The following is a 16,567-nucleotide window of genomic DNA, read 5'->3' on the forward strand; positions in this document are numbered from 1 at the left end:
GGTTCAGCTACTTTTTTTTAAACTCTCTGACTAATGTTCTATAATTTTTGAGAAGTGAATTACATTGTTCAAGTTTTTTTGCTAAAGTACTTTTTTAAAAAACTAAATACATATCTGGGCTAGTGATTGTAGGATGTAGCAGTACTGTTATAAATATTATGAAAACGTTTAAAAGGGCAAAAACTTTGTTTCACTTTGGAAATTGTTATACGATTAACTTTTAAAAAATATAGGCTAGGATCTTCAGTAATGGAAATGAAACTTGCTTGTGAAAGGAATTCAAGAATTAATTTCCTACGGTTACATTTTTTTCATATCCAGTATATGAAATGAACATTCCTCCCTTTCTGTAACAAATATTAGTGATAATTAATCAGCCATCAATATATGAGAAGGCATTTATCGTGGGTTTTAATATCCAAGGTACATTTTTGATATTGGATGTTTCCTATGGAAAATCACAGTATTAGATCCGTGTGTTAATGGAGACACGGAATGCAGGAGTTGATTTAACAAGTGTTTACTGAACAAAGTCTGGAGGTGAACTAACTACACAAGACACTACACAGGCTTATATACCCGAGTGGTCACTACTGGTACTACAGTATACAGGGGCTTCAAAAACATAGTTCCTCTTAAAGGTACATACACTACAATTCCTCCCCTTTTAGATAAATAGTACATAACATTTTAAGTAATCATTAAATAACATTTTTACAAGAACAATAATATACACATTTGCTGAAGTTAATCATTTACAATTTCAGTCTCTCTGGAGGCTTCCTGACTCGGTCCGGATAACGCCTCGGTGGTGTAGTAGGTTCTTTTGGCAAGGTCGATTCGGCTTCAATGCCAGTGTCGGGTTCATCTGGTTCCAGTATCACCGGATCGGAGGTAGATACTATGGGTATCTCTGCTTCATCACTAGGCGTATAGAGTTGTGGTGTAGGTTGTCCTTTTTCGGATGACTCTATGATCTGGTCAGCATGGCGCCTTATTATGCTTTCTCCAATGTCCACGGTATACATCAGCGGTCCTAGTCGTGTGCAAATAGTTCCAGGCTGCCATTTCTCGGTACGGTAGTCCCGGGCCAAAACTGGTTGACCTAGCTGGAAGGTTCTAGTTGGCCTTTCATTCATGCTTTGAAATTGCCGGTTCTCTACGTTCCTTCTGACGTTTGGCTTGACCAAATCCAGCCGGCATCTTAGGCTTCTATTGAAAAACATCATGGCGGGGGTTTGGTTTGTAACCACATGTGTTGCATTCCTGTACGCAAACAAGAAGTTATCTACCTTATGTTGTAGATTTATGTCTTCATTACCCATGGCCTTTATGGCCTTCTTGAAGGTCTGGACAAACCTTTCAGCCAATCCATTGGTAGCGGGATGGTATGGGGCAGACGTGTAGTGCTTAACCCCATTGTTTTTTAAGAACTTGCTGAATTCTTCAGATACAAATTGCGGTCCGTTATCAGAACAGATCTGTTCAGGCAGCCCATTCCTGGTGAATATGGTCCTTAATACTGTGATGGTTTTTTCCGTGGTGGTGGAGGACATCTTTATTACCTCCGGCCACTTGGAGTGTGCATCCACCGCGATTAAGAACATTGAGTCCATAAATGGACCAGCAAAGTCGATATGTACCCTTTGCCATGGAGATGAGGGCCACTCCCATGGATGTAGAGGGGCTTGTGGTGGGGCGTTTTGGACCTCTGGCATCCTAGACAGCTCTTGGTCATTTCTTCGATGTCTCCATCGATACCTGGCCACCACACAAACGCTCTGGCTAAGTTCTTCATTTTCACTCCACCCAGATGCCCCTCGTGAAGCTCCTTTAGCACTCTATCCTTGAGTTTGGGTGGAATCACCACTCTGGATCCACACATTAAGGTTCCTCGGCACACTGACAGCTGTTCTCTTCTTTGCGAGAATGCTGGCAACAGTGGTTCGCCATGTGCTGGCCATCCCTTCACCGTTAAATCGTAGACTCGTGAGAGAGTCGGGTCATTTCGCGTTTCCTTTTCAATGGTAGAATTTGTCACCGGTAGACATTGCACTGTGGTCGAGTGGAACATCTCCACTGGGTCCACTGTAGGCGCCTCTTCCACCGTTGGCAACGGTAGGCGCGATAACCCGTCAGCATTCCCATGCTGTTTTGTTCCTTTGTATTCTATGTCATATTGGTGTGCCCCTAGGAAAAGGGACCACCTCTGTAGCCTTTGCGCTGTCATAATGGGAATGCCCTTTTTAGGGTTGAATATGGAGACGAGGGGTTGATGGTCAGTCAACAAGGTAAATTTTTGTCCGTGTAGGTAATGGTTGAATTTCTTCACCCCCCACACCAGGCTGAGTGCCTCCCTGTCAATCTGGGCATAGTTACGCTCAGCTGAGTTCAATGAGCGTGACGCAAAAGCTATCGGCCGCTCCGAGCCATCAGGAAATCTATGCGATAATACCGCTCCCACGCCGTAAGGGGATGCATCGCACGCCAGTCTGATTAGCAGTGATGGGTTGTAATGAGCCAACACTTCCCTGGACGTGATCAAGCCTTTGCATTTATGGAAGGCACGTTTACAGTCTTCGCTCCATTTCCAAACTACTCCCGTTTGTAGCAGTGCGTTAAGAGGGTGCAGAACCGTCGACAAGTTTGGTAAAAATTTATGATAGTAATTTACTAATCCCAGGAACGACCTTAATTGTGAGACATTTTCAGGCGCTGGGGCCTTTACGACCGCTTCAATTTTTTCAGGTGACTTATGCAACCCTTCTTCGTTAATGACATGGCCACAATATGATATTTGTTTCTGGAAAAATTCGCACTTGGGGCGATTTGCTCGTAGGTCCCGTTCTCTCAGCCTCGTGAGCACCTGCTTCAAGTTGGCAAGGTGCTCGTTGTCGTTTTCTCCTGTTACAAGGATGTTGTCTAGGTAGCATTGAGTCCCCGGAATCCCTTGCAGGACTTGCTCCATAGCTCTTTGCCAGATAGCCGGAGCTGATGCCACTCCGAAAACCAGTCGATTGTACTGGTACAGGCCTTTGTGTGTGTTTATCGTGAGATACTTTCTAGAGGCCTCCTCAACCTCCATCTGTAGATATGCCTGTGCTAAGTCAATTTTGGTGAAACGTTTCCCTCCGGATAGTGAGGCGAAAATATCTTCTATCCTCGGAAGAGGATACTGTACCGTGTGAAGAACCGGGTTTACAGTCACCTTGAAGTCCCCACAGATGCGAACTTTTCTCTGTTCTTCAGATTTATCATTATTCAACGTTTTCTTCATGACCGGGACGATGGGTATTGCCCACTCGCTCCAATCTACCTTGGATAACACACCTGCTTTTTCCAAATTCTCCAGCTCTGCCTCGATGGCTGGACGAATTGCGTATGGCACCGGCCTTGCCTTAAAAAACTTGGGAATTGCCGCATCTTCCACTTTTATTGAGGCGGTGGCGCCTTTCAGGGTTCCTAGTTCCTGTTGAAACACTTCTTTGGCGTTAGCCAAGATTTCTTTTAATCGTCCAGGTATGACGTCATCATCGTTTTTTTTCTTACTGGTCACCGTCAGTGCCTGAATGGAGTGCCAGTCTAAACGTATCTTTCTGATCCATTCACGTCCCAACAACGGTGGACCGCCATCTTGCAGAACGTATAAATACAACTTCTGTATTTCCTTGCCGTTGTATACAACAGGCACCCTTATTTTCCCTCTGTGGTATACTTTCTGCCCCGTATATGTCTTCAAGATAATGGATGTGTCTTTCAAAGGTATATGCGGAAATAGCCGCTCGTAATCCTGTCGACTCATGATGGTCAGAGCTGATCCTGTATCTAGCTCCATTTTGACTGGGGACCCCGCTATCGTGAGGGTAACCCAAATGGTCTGGTAATCTTCTTTGGCAATTACATTATGTAATTTGAGACAGCTTAGTCTCTTGTTTCCGGAGTCGCTATCGCTCTTCTGGTCTTCGGAGCTACTGTCCGTCATCATTTGTACCTTTCTGTACTTTTCCTTATTGACCTTTTTACTGTCAGCGGATTTCTTTCCAGATCTGCATACACGTGCAATGTGTCCCATCTTTCCGCAATGCCTGCATGCTTTGTCCTTGAACCAGCAGTCCTTCTGGTCATGGGTGGATCTGCAGCAGCGATAACATCTCTCGAAACCCTGTGTCATTTCATGGGTGCCGAAGTCCTGTGGCTTTTGCTGTATCTCTGCAGCTCCTCTTGCTGCTGCTTCGTATGATACAGCCACACTGAAAGCCTTCTCAGAAAGTAGTCTTTTCTGTGTTCCTTCGCTTAGGAGACCGCAGACAAATTTGTCTCATAGAGAATCTGCCAGTCCTGCCCCGAATTGGCAGTGCTTTGACAGCTTTCATAATTCGGTGAGGTAATCAGCGTTACTTTCATTCTTGTGCTGATTCCTCCTGAAGAATTTGAATCGTTCCGCTATCAGCAGCGGTGTTGGGTTTAAGTGCTCCTGTAAGGTATCAACAATCTCCTTAAAATTCTTGTCCATCGGTTTGGCTGGAGTGATCAAGTTTCGTAACAGCCCGTATGTCCTTGCGCCCATCAGATTTAGAAGTACCGATGCCTTTTTATCATCCGCTACTTCATTCGCCTTGCAATATACCTCCACTCTTTCCACATATGTGGTCCAATCTTCTATATCACTATCGAAAGCAGTAATATTGCCAGTCTTCGGCATCTTGAAAATCTAAAATGGCGCTTCCCGTGCTTTTCTTTCTTCCCTACCGAGTTAAGATGGCGCCTCCTGCGATTTCCCGCCGCTGCTGCCAATGCTGTTCTCCGCGGTTCCCGTTGCGACCTGCAGCTTTTCGCGGTATTTCTATTTTTTTTAATATATCGCTTCAATAGTTTCTCCGCTACTTGGAGAACCGTTCCCGTCTGGGACTTTCCCCTCCCTCTGCTCGGTCCGAACGCCGACCTGCTTTGCAGCACCGGCCGCGCCCTGAGTGCTCCACCCTCTCTCTCTCTTTGCTTCTGCTTCGCGACTCGCTGCCCGGCCCCATTGCAGAGCCACCCGATCGAGCTCTAGCCCGCCGCAGCCCAGGAAGGATCAGTGCACTACCTGCCACCAGCCCGTTTAGCTGGTGAAACCACAGTTTTTTTTTCTTGCTTCTGGCTTCGACCTTCGTCTGAGGAATCGATCCCCTTGAGGTGCTGCCGAATTGCAGGTAAGTTCGTTTCTAACTCATCGCCACTGTTAGATCCGTGTGTTAATGGAGACACGGAATGCAGGAGTTGATTTAACAAGTGTTTACTGAACAAAGTCTGGAGGTGAACTAAGTACACAAGACGCTACACAGGCTTATATACCCGAGTGGTCACTACTGGTACTACAGTATACAGGGGCTTCAAAAACATAGTTCCTCTTAAAGGCACATACACTACATAAAGGCGTTCACATTTAATAACCGCTGGCTGTGATGCTGCTAGGTAATGCTGTGAAAGATGTTTCAATGTTGGAACACCTTGCCTGTCACACCACACTCTGTGTAGAGCCTGCTAGACCTGTGTCCAAGCTTATCTCCATCTGGTAGCGTTCTATCTGTTGCTAGTTAGGTGCTGTATTTTTAAATTTATAGTTATAAGTCCCTCCTAAAAAAAACATTTTAAATTTTAATTTAATTATTTTAAAATGCTCCTGCTTCAGCAGCCCTTGCACTGTCTGCTTGCCTCTCCATGATTGAGCTTGTGGCTCTCCCGTACTCCATCCTTGCTTTCGCTGCTCCCACTGGCAACCTGTATAGCCCCATCTTCGCCCATTCTGCTGGACTACGGCTCTGGTATCTGGACGTGGATGGCGGTGTTTAAAATTGAATCACAATGGTTGAAGTGGTCCTTGGATTCCAGGACAAGGCATTTTGAGCTGGTTTGTTAATTAAAAAAAAAAATTGGATTCCTCTCCACTGCCCATTTAATGTATTTAATTTAAGAGATTCCTGGCCATTCCCAACAACATGGTGATTTCTTTTAAATTAATGGCTCGTATTTAAGTTATGAATTTTGGCCAAAGCTCCTTTATTTAATTATTGGATTTTGGTTTAACCTTGTTTTAGTCTTTCTCAACCCTGCCAATTGGCTGCTATCATAACATCCACCTGGTATGCATCTCTGCTTTTCCTCGCTCCTTAAATGCCTGCTGGCTCTCAACGGTCAGCCGGTTCTGTGCTGCTCTTGTCTGCCTCCAGCTGGTTGTTGCCATTCATGCTGCTACTACTGTGGTACACCAATCGACCGATGTCCTCCTGAAACTCGCTGCTGCCATGTCTCATTTTGGGCCATCAATGTCCCTGTTGTGTCCGTGTATAATAAGACACAGACTGCAGGAGAACGGTACAACAGGTGTTTACTCAACGTGGCTCACACTGGAACTGATCTGTACAGATTACTACTCAGTGCTATATACTGCCGGTACTGCAGTATACATGAGCTGTAAAAGATAGTTCCCCCCTTAAAGGTATATACATTACAATTCCTCCCCTTTTAGATTAACAGTACCATAACACTCATTTAACAATTAAATATCAAACTAATTACAATTAACACTTTTAACATGCAACATTAGCTGAAAATAGTCTATTTATATATTCAGTCTTTGGGGAGGCTTCCTGATCCTTTCTGGATAGCGCCTTTCCCGAGTGTCTTGCTCTTGGTGCGGAGGCGATTCTGGCCCCCTGTCGTCGGTTGGTTCATCAGCTTCCGATGCTACTGTTTCTGGGGTAGATGCGACCTGTACATCGGGTTCATCACCAGGTACGTATGGGCGAGGCATGGGGTTGACTTGTTCCTGTGACTCTAGGATCTGGTCAGCATGGCGTCTCACGATGCTCTCCCCAACGTCCACTGTGTACATTAGTGGGCCCTGCCGTGTGCATATCGTTCCTGGCTGCCATTTTTCTGTTCGGTAGTCGCGGGCCAAGACTGGTTGCCCTACATTGAAGCTCCTTGTTGGCTTCTCATGGATGTGCTGGAATTGCTTACTCTCAACATCTCTTCGTATGTTTGGTCTGAGCAAATCCAGGCGAGATCTTAACCTTCGGTTAAAGAACATCATGGCTGGGGCCTGGTTGGTGACTGCATGTGTCGCATTCCGGTAGGTGAACAGGAAATTGTCCACCTTGTGCTGCAGCGGAATGTTGCCATTGTACATAGCCTTTATTGCCTTCTTAAAGGTTTGTACGAACCTCTCAGCCAATCCATTTGTGGCTGGATGATACGGGGCGGATGTGTAATGCCTTACCCCATTCTTTTTCAAGAACCTCCGGAACTCTTCGGACAAAAACTGTTGGAGCAAATCTGTTCTGGCAAGCCATTCCTGGCAAAAATGGTCCGTAGGACTGCAATAGTTTTCTCCGTGGTGGTGGAGGACATTTTGATGACCTCAGGCCATTTCGAGTGCGCATCCACGGCTATTAAAAACATTGAGTCCATGAATGGACCAGCAAAATCAATATGCACCCGTTGCCATGGAGATGAGGGCCACTCCCATGGGTGTAGAGGGGCCTGTGGTGGTGCATTTTGGACTTTCTGGCATCCTGAGCAACTCTTGGTCAGGTCCTCGATTTGTTTATCGATTCCCGGCCACCACACATAAGCCCTGGCTAGGCTTTTCATTTTTACCCCTCCCAGATGACCCTCATGAAGCTCATTGAGCACTCTATCCCTTAACTTGGGTGGAATTACCACTTGGGATCCACACATCAAGGTCCCCCGGCACACTGACAGCTGTTCTCTCCTTGTCGAGAATGCTGGCAACAGTGAGTCGCCATGTGCTGGCCATCCCTTCACTGTGAAATCATATACCTGAGACAGTGTCAGGTCATTTCGGGTTTCCTTTTCGATACAAGCGTTAGTTACCGGTAGGTATTCAACTATAGTCGAATGGAATAGTTCGACAGGATCCACTGCTGGTGCTTCCTCCGCAGTAGGCAGTGGCAGGCGTGATAGCCCATCAGCATTTCCATGCTGTTTCGTGCCCTTATATTCAATCTCATAGTGGTGCGCCCCTAGAAAAAGTGACCATCTTTGTAGTCGTTGCGCAGCCCTTCTTCGGATTAAAAATGGAGACAAGAGGCTGGTGATCAGTCAGCAAGGTGAATTTCTGCCCGTGCAGATAGTGATTGAACTTTTTCACTCCTCACACTAGGCTGAGGGCCTCCCTGTCAATCTGGGCGTAGTTATGCTCAGCTGAGGTTAGTGATCGTGACGCAAAGGCTATTGGCCTCTCTGAGCCGTCCGAGAATTTGTGCAACAGCACCGCTCCAATGCCGTAGGGTGACGCATCACATGCCAACCGAATTGGTAATGCTGGGTTGTAATGGGCCGATACCTCTTTCGATGTGATTAGTGTTTTGCTCTTCTGGAAAGCTCATCTACATTCGTCACTCCACTTCCATGGCACCCCAGTTTGCAGTAGGGTGTTCAGTGGGTGTAGTATTGTAGACAAATTTGGCAAGAACTTATGGTAGTAGTTTACCAGCTTGAGGAACGACCTCAGTTGTGACACATTTTCCGGTGCTGGAGCCTTGACTACTGCCTCAATCTTCTCTGGGGACTTATGTAACCCCTCTTTATCGTTAACGTGGCCACAATACGAGATCTGTTTTCTAAAAAACTCGCATTTGGGGCGGTTAGCTCGGAGCCCATATTCCTGCAATCTGGTGAGCACCTGCTCCAGGTTGGCAAGGTGATCACTGTCATTTTCGCCCGTGACCAGGATGTCGTCCAAATAACACTGGGTCCCTGGGATCCCTTGCAGGACTTGTTCCATTGCCCTCTGCCAAATAGCCGGAGCTGATGCTACCCCGAATACCAGCCGGTTGTATTGGTAGAGACCTTTATGGGTGTTGATTGTGAGGTATTTTTTTGATGCTTCTTCTACCTCCATTTGCAGATATGCCTGGGCGGCCAGATCAATCTTAGTGAAGCGTTTCCCTCCAGATAGCGAGGCGAAAATATCTTCAATCCGCGGAAGTGGATATTGTATGGTGTGAAGGACCGGGTTCACTGTTACCTTAAAGTCCCCACAGATGCGAACCTTCCTTGGTTCCCCAGGCGTGCTGCTCAACGACTTTTTCATCACAGGGACGATGGGTGTAGCCCACTCGCTCCAGTCTACCTTGGACAGTACACCTGAACGTTCCAAACTCTCCAGCTCTGCTTCGACGGCTGGGCGGATCGCATAAGGTACCGGTCTGGCCTTAAAAAATTTTGGGCTTGCGTTTTCTTCAATTTTAATCATCGCTGTCATGCCTTTTAGCGTTCCGAGTCCTTGCTGGAACACTTCTTTCGCGTCAGTTAGGATCTTTGACAGTCGCCCAGGTGTGACGTCGTCATCCTTTTTGTCAGCCACAGTCAGTGCCTGTATGGAATGCCAATCCAGTTGTATTTTCCGGATCCATTCACGTCCCAGTAATGGTGGTCCTCCATCTTGCAATACATACAGGTCTAGTTTTGGTGTTTCCTTACCGTTATATATAACGGTCACCCTTATTTTTCCTTTGGGGCAGACTTTTTGCCCCGTGTACGTCTTCAAAATAATTTTTGTGTCTCTCAAGGGTATGTGTGAGAATAGCCGCTCGTAGTCCCGTCGGTTGATGACTGTTAGGGCTGATCCTGTGTCCAATTCCATCTTTACCTGGACTCCTGCTATCTTGAGAGTGACCCAAATGGTTCGGTGATCCTCCGTTGTGATCACATTATGTAGTTTCAGACAACTCAGTTCCCTGCTTTCAGAGTCGTTATCACTCTTTTGTTCATCTGAACTATTCTCCGTCATCTTATGTACCTTCTTGTACTTTTCTTTGGTAGGTTTCTATTACTGGTTTTCTTTCCCGACCTGCAGACTCGTGCTATGTGTCCTACTTTTCCACACTGTCTGCACACTTTGTCTTTGAACCAGCAATCATTCTGGTCGTGTGTTGTTCTGCCGCAGCGATAGCACTTCTCTGTTCTATATGACATTTCGTTTGTGCCATATTCTTGCGGTCTCTGTTGTATCTCTGCAGTGCCCTGTGCTGCTGCTTCATATGATACCGCAATGCTGAAAGCCTTTTCCAGCGTAAGGTCCTTTTCAGATAAAAGCCATTTCTGGGTTCCTTCACTTTGAAGCCCACACACAAACTTGTCCCTTAAGGTATCTGCCAGTCCCGCTCCAAACTGGCAGTGTTTCGATAGTTTGCGCAGTTCTGTTAAATAATCAGCATTGCTTTCATCCTTATGCTGGTTCCGTTTGTGAAACTTGAATCTTTCTGCTATCAGCAGCGATGTGGGGTTTAAATGTTCCTGTAGTATCGTTACTATGTCTTCAAAACTCTTTTCCATTGGCTTTGTTGGGGTTACTAGATTTCGTAATAAACCATACGTCTTTGCACCCATTAAATTTAACAACACCGATGCTTTCTTGTCATCTGACACCTCATTTGCCTTGCAGTATACTTCTATTCGTTCGACATATGTAGTCCAATCTTCGACTTCATTGTCAAATGCGGTGATATTGCCACTCTTCGGCATTTTGGGTGTGGTTTAAAATGGCGTCTCCCAATGGCTTAAAATGGTGTCTCCCGCGCTTTCCTTCCTCCCCTGCTGCTGCCAACGCCGCTCCCGGCGGTTCTCGTGGCAATGGCGGCGCCCTGTAAGTTTCGCGCGCTTCTCCTGCGCTGCTGCCAACGCCGCTCTCGGCGGTCCTCGTGGCAATGGCGGCGCCTCGTGGGTTTCTGCGCGTCTCTCTCTCCCTCTCCTCGATGCTGCTCGGCCCCTGAACACCGGCTGCACCCTGTGCGCTCTGCCCTCTCTCTCTCCCCCGTCGACGCTGCTCGGCCCTTTGCTGTCCCGCTCGGTCGGGCTCTAGCCCGCCGCTGTCTGGGAAGGGTCTGCGCACTACCTGTTGCCAGCCCGTTTTGCTGGACCACCTCGACTGGAAAGCCAAGCCTGGCTCTCGACAGCCTCCGCCGCAATTCTCGAGTCTCTGCTGGATGACTGGGCGGTTGCCCGTGGTCGACGCCCGAGTCACACAGAAACACACAGAAACCCCACAGTGCAGATAGAGGCCATTTCGGCCCATCGAGCCTGCACCGACACATATCCCACCCGATCCCCGTAACCCCTACTCCAACACATATCCCACCCTATCCCCGTAACCCCACGTATTTAATCCCCCTAACACTAAGGGTCAATTTATCATAGCCAATCAACCTATACCCGCACATCTTTGGACTGTGGGAGGAAACCGGAGCACCCGGAGGAAACCCACGCAAACACGGGGAGAATGTGCAAACTCCACACAGACAGTCACCCGAGGCCGGATTCGAACCCGGGTCCCTGGCGCTGTGAGGCAACAGTGCTAACCACTATGCCACCGTGCTGCCTCTGGCCTTGACCTCCAATCCACTGATCTCCAGGAACGAATCCCCGGGAGGTGATGCAGAGTTGCAGGTAGGTTCGAACTTGCCTTGTCGCCAATGTTGTGTCCGTGTATAATAAGACACAGACTGCAGGAGAACGGTACAATAGGTGTTTACTCAACGTGGCTCACACTGGAACTGATCTGTACAGATTACTACTCAGTGCTATATACAGGTGTGGTCACGGCCGGTACTGCAGTATACATGAGCTGTAAAAGATAGTTCCCCCCTTAAAGGTATATACATTACAGTCCCCATTTTCTCTGCCCATGTTGAGCGCTCCCAATGTATCATCTAACTAATGATAAAGCATAACACATGATATGATATGTCCCATCTACTGAACTTTTCATCTCATTGTCAAAGGAAATCCCTCCATAATTGGAAGATATAACTTCAAGACAATATTGACTGGTGAACCAAGGCTGGGAAGTCAACTCATGGAAAGTTGCCATATAATCCCCTGGTGGTCATCAGCCACAGGATGTGAACTCCTTCCTTTCCGCACTGAGGATTAGTCAGATGTAGTAACACTTGGTACTGAGGAAAAAGACAGCTTACTGCCCTTGGAAAACAAGTAGAGGTCAACCTCATTCACCTTATTAAAACAAATGTAGTGACCACACCAAGAAGAAAGGTCCAATTTGGCAGCCCACGGGCTCAGTGGCACTAACTGGTGTTGGAATTCCTGTGAACCATGAGCTAAGAAAGTTGAGTCTTTGACACTGTCCTATGTAACATATTTTTTATTTTGCTGCCTGGCCATTTGGTAGTATTCATATTGCACCGCTAATACTCATCAGTATATTGATCACTGCAGTTTTGCTAAACATGTTCAAGACAATGACTGTCCCTCAGAAATGATGCAGTTGTGCATACTTTGGAATACATGCTGCTCGTTATTGATGGGCATGAGAGCCGATTCCTTGGCCCTTTTCTGCACCAACGGACATTCTAGGTCACCTGTTAAATGTGATTTTCTAGTGTCCACTGGGACTTGCATGCCTTTAAGAAAGACTGTGTTAGATGGCTTTGTAGCTGTGAATACAAGGTGCTTCCTTTTGGCCTGGCATTGATTAAAACCTCCTTGAGGTTAAGCACCTGTACTGAAATGATTAACTTAGCAGGGCTCCTGTCTAAGAGTTTTTAAGTAAGAAAGACTTTAATTTGTATTGTGCTTTATCCTGTCTCTCAAAAATGTCGCAAAGTGCTTCACATATAGTAAATTACTTTTTGAAGTGCGTGACTATTGTTAAGTGGACAATTCAGCAGTCGTTTTGCACCAGGCAAGGTACCACAAAAAACAATGCAATGAATGATCAGCTAATTTTTTTTGATGGTGTTCGTTGAGGCAGAAATGTCAACCAGGACACTGTGAGAACTTCCTGCTTTTTGAATATCGCCATGGGATCTTTAACATCCACCTGAACCAGCAGGACAAGCAGGTGACAGCTCTGTTTAGTGTCTGTAGGACAGCATTTGCTTTCAGTACTGTACTTAACTGTCAGTCTAGTTTATATGCCTAAGTCGTTTATAACCTAACTTGGAAGTGAAGGCGTCACCAACTGAGCCAAATTTACCCTCAAACACTTTACACTCTGTTCTGAATCTATCCCATTTAGCATGGTGGTAGCACCACACAACACGATGGAGGGTGTCCTCAGTGTGAAGATGGGACTTCGTCTCCACAAGAACTGTGTGGTGGTCACTGCTACCAATGCTGTCATAGACAGATGCATCTGCAACAGCTAGATTGGTGAGGACGAGGTCAAGTAGGTTTTTCCCTCATGTTGGTTCTCTCACCACCTGCTGCAGGCCCAGTCTGGCAGCAATGTCCTTCAGGACTCTGCCAGCTCGGTCAGTAGTGGTGCTACCGAGCCACTCTTGGTGATGGACATTAAAGTCACCCACCCAGAGTACATTCTGTGCCCTTGCTATCCTCAGTGCTGCTTCCAAATGGTGTTCAACATGGAGGAGTACTGATTCATCAGTTGAGGGAGGGCGGTAGGTGGTAATCAGCAGGAGGCTTCCTTGTCCATGCTTGACCTGAAGCCATGAGACTTCATGGGGTCCAGAGTCAATGTTGAGGACTCTCAGGGCCACTCCCTCCCGACTGTATACCACTGCGCCACCACTTCTGGTGGGTCTGTCCTGCCGGTGGGACAGGACATACCCAGGGATGGTGATGGAGGAGTCTGGGACATTGGCTGAAAGGTATGATTCTGTGAGTATGACTATGTCAGGCTGTTGCTTGCCTAGTCTGTAGGGCAGCTCCCCCAATTTTGGCACAAGTCTCCAGATGTTGGTGATGAGGACTGGGCTGGGTGTGCCGTTGTTAGGTCCGAAGCCGGTGCTTAGGTTGATGCCGGATGGCCCATCCGGTTTTATTCTCCTTATTGTTTTTCATTGCGGTTTGATGCTAGGCCATTTCAGAGGGCAGTTAAGAGTCAGCCACATTGCTGTTGGTCTGGAGTCACATATAGGCCAGACCAGGTAAGGACGGCAAGTTTCCTTCCCTAAAGGACATAGTGAACCAGATGGGGTTTTACGACAATCTGGTAGTTTCGTGGTCACCATTACTGATACTAGCTTTTTATTCCAGATTTATTTCATTAACTGAATTTAAATTCCCCAGCTGCCGAGGTGAGATTTGAACTCCCATCTCTGGATCATTAGTCCAGGCCTCTAGATTACTAGTCCAGTAACATAACGACAATGTTAACGTTCCCATTAAATCAGATCAAAGCTCTGCAGTCCTGCCACATCCAGTCGTGAATGGTGGTGGACAATTAAACAAATAATGGGAGAAGGAGGCTCCATGAATATCCCCATCCTTGATGATAGTGGAGCCCAGCACAGGAGTGCAAAAGACAAAGCTGAAGCGTTTGCAACCATCTTCAGCCAGAAGTGCCGAGTGGATGATCTATATTGGCATCCTCCTGAGGTCCCTACCATCAGAGAAGTCAGCCTTCAGCCAATTCGATTCACTCTACGTGATATCCAGAACACGTAGGGTGAATCGAAATGGTTGAGCACACTGGATACAGCAAAGGCTAAGGGCCGCAACAACATCCCGGCTGTCGTGCTGAAGACTGGTGCTCCAGAACTAGCCAAGCTGTTCCAGTACAGCTACAACACTGGCATCTACTTGATAATGTGGAAAACTGCCCAGGTATGTCCTGTCCACAAAAAGCAGGACAAATCCAATCTGGCCAATTACCGTCCATCAGTGTACTCTCAATCATTAGCAAAGTGATGGAAGGTGTCACCGACAGTGCTGCCAAGTGGCACTTACTCACCAATAACCTGCTCACCGATGCTCAGTTTGGGTTCTGCCAGGACCATTCGGCTCCACACTTCATTACAGCCTTGGTCCAAACATGGACAAATGAGCTGAATTCCAGAGGTGAGGTGAGAGTGACTGCCCTTGACATCAAGGCAACATTTGACCAAGTGTGGCATCAAGGAGTCCTAGTAAAGTTGAAGTCAATGGGAATCAGGGGGAAAACTCTCCACTGGCTGGAGTCATACCTAGCACAAAGGAAGATGGTTGTGGTTGTTGGAGGTCAATCATCTGAGCCCCGGGACATCGATGCAGGAGTTCCTCAGGGCAGTATCCTAGGCCCAACCATCTTCAGCTGCTTCATCAATGACCTTCCCTCCATCATAAGGTCAGAAATGGGGATGTTCGCTGATGATTGCACAGTGTTCAGTTCCATTTGCAACTCCTCAGATAATGAAGCAGTCCATGCCCGCATGCAACAAGATCTGGACGACATTCAGGCTTGGGCTGATGAGTAGCAAATAACATTCACGCCACAGAAGTGTCAGGCTATGACTATCTCCAACAAGCGATAGTAAAACCACCACCCCATGACATTCAACGTCATTACCATTGCCGAATCCCCCACCATCAACATCCTGGGGGGTCACCATTGACCAGAAACCTAACTGGACCAGCCACATATATATTGTGGCAACAAGAGCAGGTCAGAGGCTGGGTATTCTGCGGCGAGTGTCTCACCACCTGACTCCCCAAAGCCTTTCCACCATCTACAAGGCACAAGTCAGGAGTGTGATGAAATACAATCCACTTGCCTGGATGAGTGCAGCTCCAACAGCATTCAAGAAGCTCGACACCATCCAGGACAAAGCAGCCCACTTGATTGGCACCCCATCCACCACCTTAAACATTCACTCTCTCTACCACCGGCGCACCGTGGCTGCAGTGTGTACCATCTACAAGATGCACTGCAGCAACTCACCAAGGCTTCTTTGGCAGCACCTCCCAAACCCGTGACCTCTACCCCCTAGAAGGACAAGGGCAGCAGGCGCATGGGAACACCATCACCTCCAAGTTCAAAATGGTGGGGAACCAAGGATCTAATGAGGGTGAGGAACTTAACATAATTAATATAAGTAGAGAAAAAGTACCAGAGAAACTAATGGGACTAAAAGCTGAAAGATCCCCTGGACCTGACGGCCTATATCTTAGGGTTCTAAAAGAGGTGGCTGAAGAGATGGTGGATGCATTGGTTTTGATTTTCCAAAATTCCCTAGATTCTGTAATCGACCCAGCGGATTGGAAGGTTGCAAATGTAACGCCGCTATTTAAGAAATGAGGGAGAGAGAAAACGTAACTACAGGCCAGTTAGCCTGACCTCAGCCGTCGGGAAAATGCTGGAATCCATTGTTAAGGAAGTGGTATCAAGTCACTTAGAAAATCATAACATGATTAGGCAGAGTCAACATGGTTTTCTGAAAGTGAAATCGTGTTTGACAAATTTATTAGAGTTTTTTGAGAATGTAACTAGCAGGATAGATAAAGGGGAACCAGTGGATGTAGTATATTTGGATTTCCAAAAGGCATTTGATAAGGTTCCACATAAAAGGTTATTACACAAGATTAGAGCTCATAGGGTTGGGGGTAATATAGTAGCATGGATAGAGGATTGGTTAACGGACAGAAAACAGAGAGTAGCGATAAACGGATCTTTTTCAGTTTGGCAGTCTGTAACTAGTGGGGTGCCGCAAGTTCAGTGTTGGGGCCAGGAGCTAATAAGCCGCAAGCACAAGGCATTTCTGATCTGGAAACAACAACAGAACTCAAGAGCAAGAAAGCAGCTCTACAGAAGCCTGAAGGC

At 46.9% G+C, this 16,567-nt stretch overlaps 1 pseudogene across 1 annotated transcript in view; it reads left to right on the forward strand.

Annotated features, from left to right (window-relative positions):
* The window catches only part of LOC147110808 (cAMP-dependent protein kinase type I-beta regulatory subunit-like), a 233,366-nt pseudogene that overhangs the window by 162,678 nt on the left and 54,121 nt on the right, over window positions 1-16,567 (forward strand). The gene's annotated exons all lie outside the window — the stretch shown is intronic.

Source organism: Somniosus microcephalus, chromosome 11 (genome assembly GCF_052327205.1).
Source record: "Somniosus microcephalus isolate GS21.2 chromosome 11, FLI_Smic_1.0, whole genome shotgun sequence".
NCBI classification, from domain to species: Eukaryota; Metazoa; Chordata; class Chondrichthyes; order Squaliformes; family Somniosidae; genus Somniosus; species Somniosus microcephalus.